Source organism: Pteronotus mesoamericanus, unplaced genomic scaffold (genome assembly GCF_021234165.1).
Source record: "Pteronotus mesoamericanus isolate MK-2021 breed Mesoamerican mustached bat unplaced genomic scaffold, CSHL_Meso_final contig_69, whole genome shotgun sequence".
Taxonomy (NCBI): Eukaryota; Metazoa; Chordata; class Mammalia; order Chiroptera; family Mormoopidae; genus Pteronotus; species Pteronotus mesoamericanus.
The window spans coordinates 554,615-561,696 of NW_026555237.1; positions in this window are offsets into that span (position 1 = coordinate 554,615).

A 7,082-nucleotide genomic window follows, 5' to 3' on the forward strand; every position below is an offset into this window, starting at 1 on the left:
AGGGGAATCACTGGATCAAAAGGGAGTTCCATTTTCAGCATTATGAGGAAATTCCACACTGCTTTTCACAGTGGCTGCACCAGTCTGCATTCCCACCAACAGTGGACTAGGGTTCACTTTTCTCCACAGCCTCGCCAGCACCTCCTGTTTGTTGATATGTTTATGATGGCCATTCTGACCGGTGTGAGGTGGTACCTGATGGTGATTTTGATCTGCATTTCTCTGATGGCTAGTGATGCTGAGCATCCTTTCAAATGCCTCTGGGCCCTCTGTACTTCCTCCTTGGAAAAGCATCTGCCCAGGTCCTTTGCCAATTTTTTGGTTGGATCGTTTGTCTTCCTGGAGTGGAGTCGAAGGAGTTCCTTATATATCTTGGAGATCAAACCTCTATCTGATGTATCATCAGTGAATATATTTTCCCATATGGTTGGCTGTCTTTTCATCTTGCTGATGTTCTTTACCCGTGCAGAAGCTTCTTATTTTGATGAGGTCCCACTTGTTTATTCTTTCCTTAATGTCCCTTGCTTTACGAGACATATCAGTGAAAAAATGGCTGTGTGGGATATCTGAGAGTTTCCTGCCAATGTTCTCCTCTAAGACTTTGATGGTGTTGCAACTTATATTTAAGTCTTTTATCCATCTTGAGTTTATTTTTGTGTATGGTGTCAGCTGATGATCCAATTTCAATTTTTTGCATGTAGCCGTCCAGCTCTCCCAACACCATTTGTTGAAAGGCTGTGATTGCTCTATTTTATGCTTCTGCCCCCTTTGTCGAATATTAGATGTCCATGGAGACCTGGGCTTATTTCTGGGCTTTCTATTCTGTTCCACTGGTCTATGGGTCTGTTCTTGTGCCAGTACCAGATTGTTTTGAGTATAGTGGCTTTGTGGTACAGTTTGATGTCCGGTATTGTATTCCCTGCTACTTTGTGTTTCTTTCTCAAAATTGCTACAGCTATTCGGGGTCGTTTATGGTTCCATATAAATTTTTGAAATGTCTGTCCTATTTCTGTGAAATGTGTCATTGGTACCATAATAAGATTGTGATGAATCTATAAATTGCTTTGGGTAGTATGGACATTTAGATGATATTAATTCTTCCAATCCATTAGCATGGTATATGCTTCCATTTATTTGTGTCTTCCTTAATTTCTTTTTTCAATGTTGTATAGTTTTCTGCATACAGGTCTTTTATGTCTTTGGTTAAATTTATCCCTAGGTACTTTATCTTTTTTCGTGCTATATCGAATGGTATGTTTTTTTATGATTTCTTCCTCTTCTGTTGCATTGCTGGTGTACAAAAATGCCTTTGATTTCTGAATGTTGAATTTGTATCCTGCTGTTTTGCCAAATTCACTTATTAGGTTGAGGAGTTTTTTGGTAGAGTCTACAGGGTTTTCTATGTACGCTATCATGTCATCTGCAAACAATGATAACTTTACTTCCTCCACTCCTATTTGGATGCCTTTTATCGCTTTCTCTTTTCTGACCTCTGCGGCTAGGACTTCCAATACAATGCTGAAAAGCAGCAGTGAGAGTGGACATCCTTGTTGTGTTCCCGATCTTAGTGGAAAAGCTTTCAGATTTTGCCCATTGAGTATGATGTTGGCTGTAGGTTTTTCATATATGCCTTTATTGCATTGAGGAATGCCCCATTTATTCCCATTTTGCTGAGTGCTTTGATCATAAATCGATGCTGTACCTTGTCAAATGCTTTTTCTGCATCTATCGAGATGATCATGTGGTTTTTGTCTTTTCTTTATGTGATGTATCACGTTTACTGATTTGCATATATTGAACCATCCCTGCATCCCTGGGATGAATCCCACTTGATCGTGGTGGATAACCTTTTTAAGGTATTGCTGGATGGGGTTTGCCTATACTTTGTTGAGAATTTTAGCATCTCTGTTCAGCAGTGAAATTGGCCTGTCGTTTTCTTTCTTTGTAGGGTCTTTATCTGGTTTTGGGATCAGGGTGATGCTGGCCTCATAGAAAAAATCTGGGAGTCTAATCTCTTCTTGGATTTTTTGGAATAGTCTGAGAAAGACAGGGGTTAGCTCTTCCTTAAATGTTTTGTAAAATTCTCCTGTGAAACCATCCGGCCCTGGGCTTTTGTGTGCTGGGAGTTTCTTGATTACTGCTTCCATTTCCCCAGCTGTTATCGGTCTGCTTAAGCTTTCTGTTTCTTCCTCCGTCAGTGTTGGAAGATTATACTTTTCTAAAAATTTGTCCATTTCATCAAGATTTTCAAATTTCTTGGCATATAATTGTTCATAGTTCTTTGATGATCCTTTGTATTTCTGTGTTATCAGTTGTTATTTCTCCTCTTTGATTTCTGATATTATTAATTTGGGTCCTCTCCCTTTATTCTTGATGAGTCTGCTTAAAGGCTTGTCAATTTTATTTATGTTTTCAAAGAACCAGGTCCTGGATTGGTTGATCCTCTGAATTGTTCTTTTTGTCTCTATGTCATTCAGTTCTGCTCTAATCTTGACTATTTCCTTCCTTCTACTTGCTCTGGGATTTACTTGTTTTTCTTCAGTTCTTGAAGTTGTAGTGTTAGGTCTTTTATTTGAAATGTTTCTATCTTTTTTTAGGTAAGCCTGTATTACTATGAACTTCCCTCTCAGGACTGCCTTTGCTGTGTCCCATAGGTTTTGGACATTTGTCTGTTCATTTTCATTTGTTTCCAGAAATTTTTTGATTTCTTCTCTTATCTCATTATTGACCCATTCATTGTTTAATAGTGTACTGTTCAGTCTCCATGAGTTCGCAAGTTTTTGAAGCTTCTCTTTGAGGTTGATTTCGAGTTTCAAGGCCTTGTGGTCTGAGAAAAAGTTTGGTATTATTTCAACTTTCCTGAATTTGCTGAGGCTTGCTTTGTGTCCTATCATGTGGTCTCTCTTTGAAAAACTGCCATGAGCATTTGAAAAGAATGTGCATTTTTCTTCTTTGGGATGTAAGGTTCTCTATATGTCAGTTAAGTCTCTTTGATTCAGTGTTTCATTCAGCACCACAATATGTTTATTAATGTTTTGTTTGGAAGATCTGTCCATTTTTGACAGTGGGGTGTTGAAATCCCCTACTATCAGTGTGTTGCTGTCTATATGTTTTTTGAAGTCTTCCAACAATTTCCTTATAAACTTGGGGGCTCCTATGTTGGGAGCATATAAGTTTACAATGTTGATGTCTTCTTGATAGATTCTTCCTTTAAGTATTATAAAGTGCCCCTCTGGGTCTCTCTTTATGGCCTTTGTTTTGAAATCTACTGTGTCTGATACAAGTATGGCAACGCCAGCCTTTTTCTCATGTCCATTTGCTTGGAATATTATTTTCCATCCCTTTACTTCCAATCTGTGTAGGTCTCTTGCTCTGAGGTGGGTCTCTTGTAGGCAGCATATGTGTGGGTCATGTTTTCTTATCCATTCAGCTACCCTGTGTCTTTTGATTGGGGCATTTAGTCCATTCACATTGAGATATATTACTGATACAAACTTACTCATCTTTTCTCTTTGTACTTGTGTTCCTCTCTGTCTCATTCTTTTCCTTCATCTGCTTAAACCAGTCCCCTTAGCATATCTTGGAGTGCTGGTTTGGTAGAGATGTATTGTTTTAGCTTTCTTTTGTTTGGGAAACTTCGTATTTCTCCTTCTGTTTTAATGGAGAGCCTAGCTGGGTAGAGCAGCCTTGGCTGTAGGCCCTTGCTTTTCATGGCTTGGAATATTTGTTGCCATTCCCTTCTGGCTTATAGTGTTTCTGTTGAGAAGTCAGCTCCTAAGCATATCGGGGCCCCCTTGTATGTTACTTTCTCCTTCTCCCTTGCTGCCTTGAGGATTCTCTCTTTGTCTTTGACATTTGCCATTTTAATGATGATGTGTCTTGGAGTGGACCTCCTTGAGTCCCTCTTGAGTGGGGTCCTCTGTGCCTCCTGGATCCTTGAGAGCCCTTCTCTCCTCAAATTAGGGAAATTTTCCATCATTACTTTTTCGAGGAGGTTCTCTATCCCTTGGTCCTCTTCTTCTCCTTCTGGTATCCCGATTATATGGGTATTATTCCGATTTAGGTTGTTCTGCATTTCCCTCAATGCCTCTTCAGTCTGTTTTTGTCATTTTTCCATTTCTTGTTTTTTCTGGGAGCCTTTTTCTACCTTTTCCTCTATCTCAGTGTTTCGATCCTCGGCTTCATCCAGCCTGCTTTGGATTCCTTCTACTGTGTTCTTCAATTCAGAAATGGTATTCTTCATATCCTCTTGTGTCTTCTTGATAGTTTCTATGTCCTTTTCCAGGCTGATATAGTTTGCTGTATGATCCTGATAGTTTCTCTGCAGTTTCTCATAGTTCTCTTTGATCTGGCGGAGTTCATTGAGCTTCCTTAGAACCATTGTTTTGAATTCAGTATCTGATGGTTTCCTTGCCTCTATTTCATTTAGCTCTCTCTGTGGGGAGTCCCCTTTTCCACTCATTTAGGGGGAACTTCTCTTTCTTCCCATGTCTGTGAGACTGAGTTAAGTATTTTTGTCCTATTCTTTCTGGGCCTACCTCTGATGATGTCAGTTGTTGACCCTAAATGACCTTGGGCTGTTTGTTTGAGCCTTCCAGGAGTCTACTGTGTCTGTCTGACTCCTGCTTGGGGCTGCTCTGTGACCCCTTCGGTCAGGGCTGGGCTATTTTTGGGATCTCTCTGCACTCTCAGGCTGGCTCCTTGAGCGCGCTCCCGGCATGGCAGGATCTCCCGCCTGCCCGGTTTTGCATATGCTTGCCCCAGACCAGGAGGCTTATTCGCAACCTCGCTTACTCATCTGGCCCCCCTGGCCGGCGAGCTCCGCAGCACTGGTCAGTTTAGGGTCTTCTATTGTGTGTTTTCCCCGCGTCTGGTTCCTTGGGTGCGTTGCTTGCCCTTGCCAAATGGGGACTACAGAAATGGGAGGAAGTCAGCTCCAGGACTCTCCGGTTTATCCTGTCTCCAGTCTCTCCTCCAGGGACTCTGGGCAGCTCTACCAATTTTGAGGGGCGCTCCGCAATCGCGGGCCGGCGGGTCAATTTACGCCTGCCCTTGCCGCTCTGTGCACTCCCTCCCAGGCTGTATGGGTGCCAATTTGTGGGAGGCCATGCTGGCCGGTGCAAGCATTCGCCAGCCCGCGCGGGTCACACACACGCTTGCCAACCTTCACCAGTCATTCGGTGCAAGTGTGTGCGCCTGCACTGGGTGTTTTTGGGGTGTCTATGTGTGCTTTTCAGCTTTTGGCTCTTTGGGGGTGTGGCCTCTTCCCGCGCAATGGAGACTATGGCAAGGAGAAGGAGTCGTGACTCCCAGGTTCCTCCTCCTGTTCTTTCCCCAACTCCTCCGTGTCCAGTCTCTCCTCAAGCCTCTCCAAGCCAGTCTGCACTCAGCCCCGCAGCTCACATGTGTACAAGCTGTGTGCAGAGCGCACAAAAGGCAGGTTAATTGATTTCTTTATGCCTGAGCGAGATGGTAGCTGCAGAGTGGGAGGTGCGTTATCACCCTGGCTCCACCAGCTGCCCTGTCAGTTCTCTTCACAAAGTTTTCCTCACCCGTCTTTTCCCAGGCACCAGCCCACGCTGCTGCCACCTCTATCCAGAGATCAAGGAGGGTGGTTGCTGCTGCAACTTTTGCGTTTGCCCTTTAAATGTCTTTTTGTATCCCCAGCCACCTGTCTCTGGCAGAGAACGCCCCTAAGCTTTTCGGGGTTGCATTTTATCTGTATTTTCCTGGTTTTAGCTGTGTAGTTTAGAGGTCCCTGTTTATGATTCAGACTCTGTTCTTCTCGGGGGAAGCTAACTTGCCATTTCAATGTCCCTCTGGTGCTAGTGCCTGTGGGAACCCAGCCCACCCTCTTGAGCTTCCACCGCACTTCTCACCTGTTGGGAATGCTGAGTTGAATCCACTGTCCTCGGCACCACGCTCCTCTCCTCCTATCGTTCCATTGTTTTCCAGGTGATTACTCCATTATTTAGTTGCATTTCCAGTTTGGTCTTGGGAGGAGGTGTACGTGACTGCCATTCTCTCCTCTGCCATCTTCTCTCTCTTGGTTACCTGCGGTATCTCCACGCCCTCTCTTCTCAGCCGCCGCCAATTTTCGGAAGTGCTAGACGTTTCTTTAAAAAAAAAAGATATTTGGAGTGACCGGCGAGGGTTGGCGAGCGTGTGTGTGACCCACGCGGGCTGGCGAATGCTTGCACCTGCCGGCAAGGCCTCACACAGACTGGCACCCATACGGCCTGCGAGGGAGTGCACAGAGCAGCAAGGGCAGGCGTAAATTGACCTACCCGCCGCGATTGCGGAGCGGCCCACAAAATAAGTAGAGCTGCCCAGAGTCCCTGTAGGAGAGACCAGAAACAGGATTAACTGGAGAGTCCTAGAGCTGATTTCTTCCCATTTCCGTAGTCCCCATTTGGCGAGGGCAAGCAACGCACCCAAAGAGCCAAAAGCGGGGAGAACACACAATAGAAGACCCTAAACTGACCAGTGCCATGAAGCTCGTGTGCCAGGGAGGCCAGATGAGTACGCGAGGTCTCGAATAAGCCCCCTGGTCTGGGGCAAGCACATGCGAGCCCAGGCAGGTGGGGGACGCTGCCGCGCTGGGAATGCGCTCAAGGAGCCCGCGTGAGAGTGCAGAGAGACCCCAAAAAATAGCCCAGCCCTGACCGAAGGGGTCACAGAGCTGCTCCAAGCAGGAGTCAGACACAGGCATTAGACTCCTGGAAGACTCAAACAAGCAATCCAAGGCTGTATAGGGTCAACAACTGACATCATCAGAGGCAAGCCCAAAGAAAAGTAAAGGACAAAAATACTTAACAGACTCTCACAAAAATGGGAATAAAAAGAAGTTCCCCTCAAATGAGAGGAAAAGGGGACTCCCCACAGACAGAGCTAAATGAAATAGAGGCAAGGGAACTATCAGATATGGAATTCAAAACAATGGTTCTAAGAAAGCTCAATGAGCTCAGCTCAAACAGAACTATGAGAAACTGCAGAGAAACTATCAGGATCACACAGCAAACTATATCAGCCTGGAAAAGGACATAGAAACTATCCAGAAGACACAAGAGGATATGAAGAAT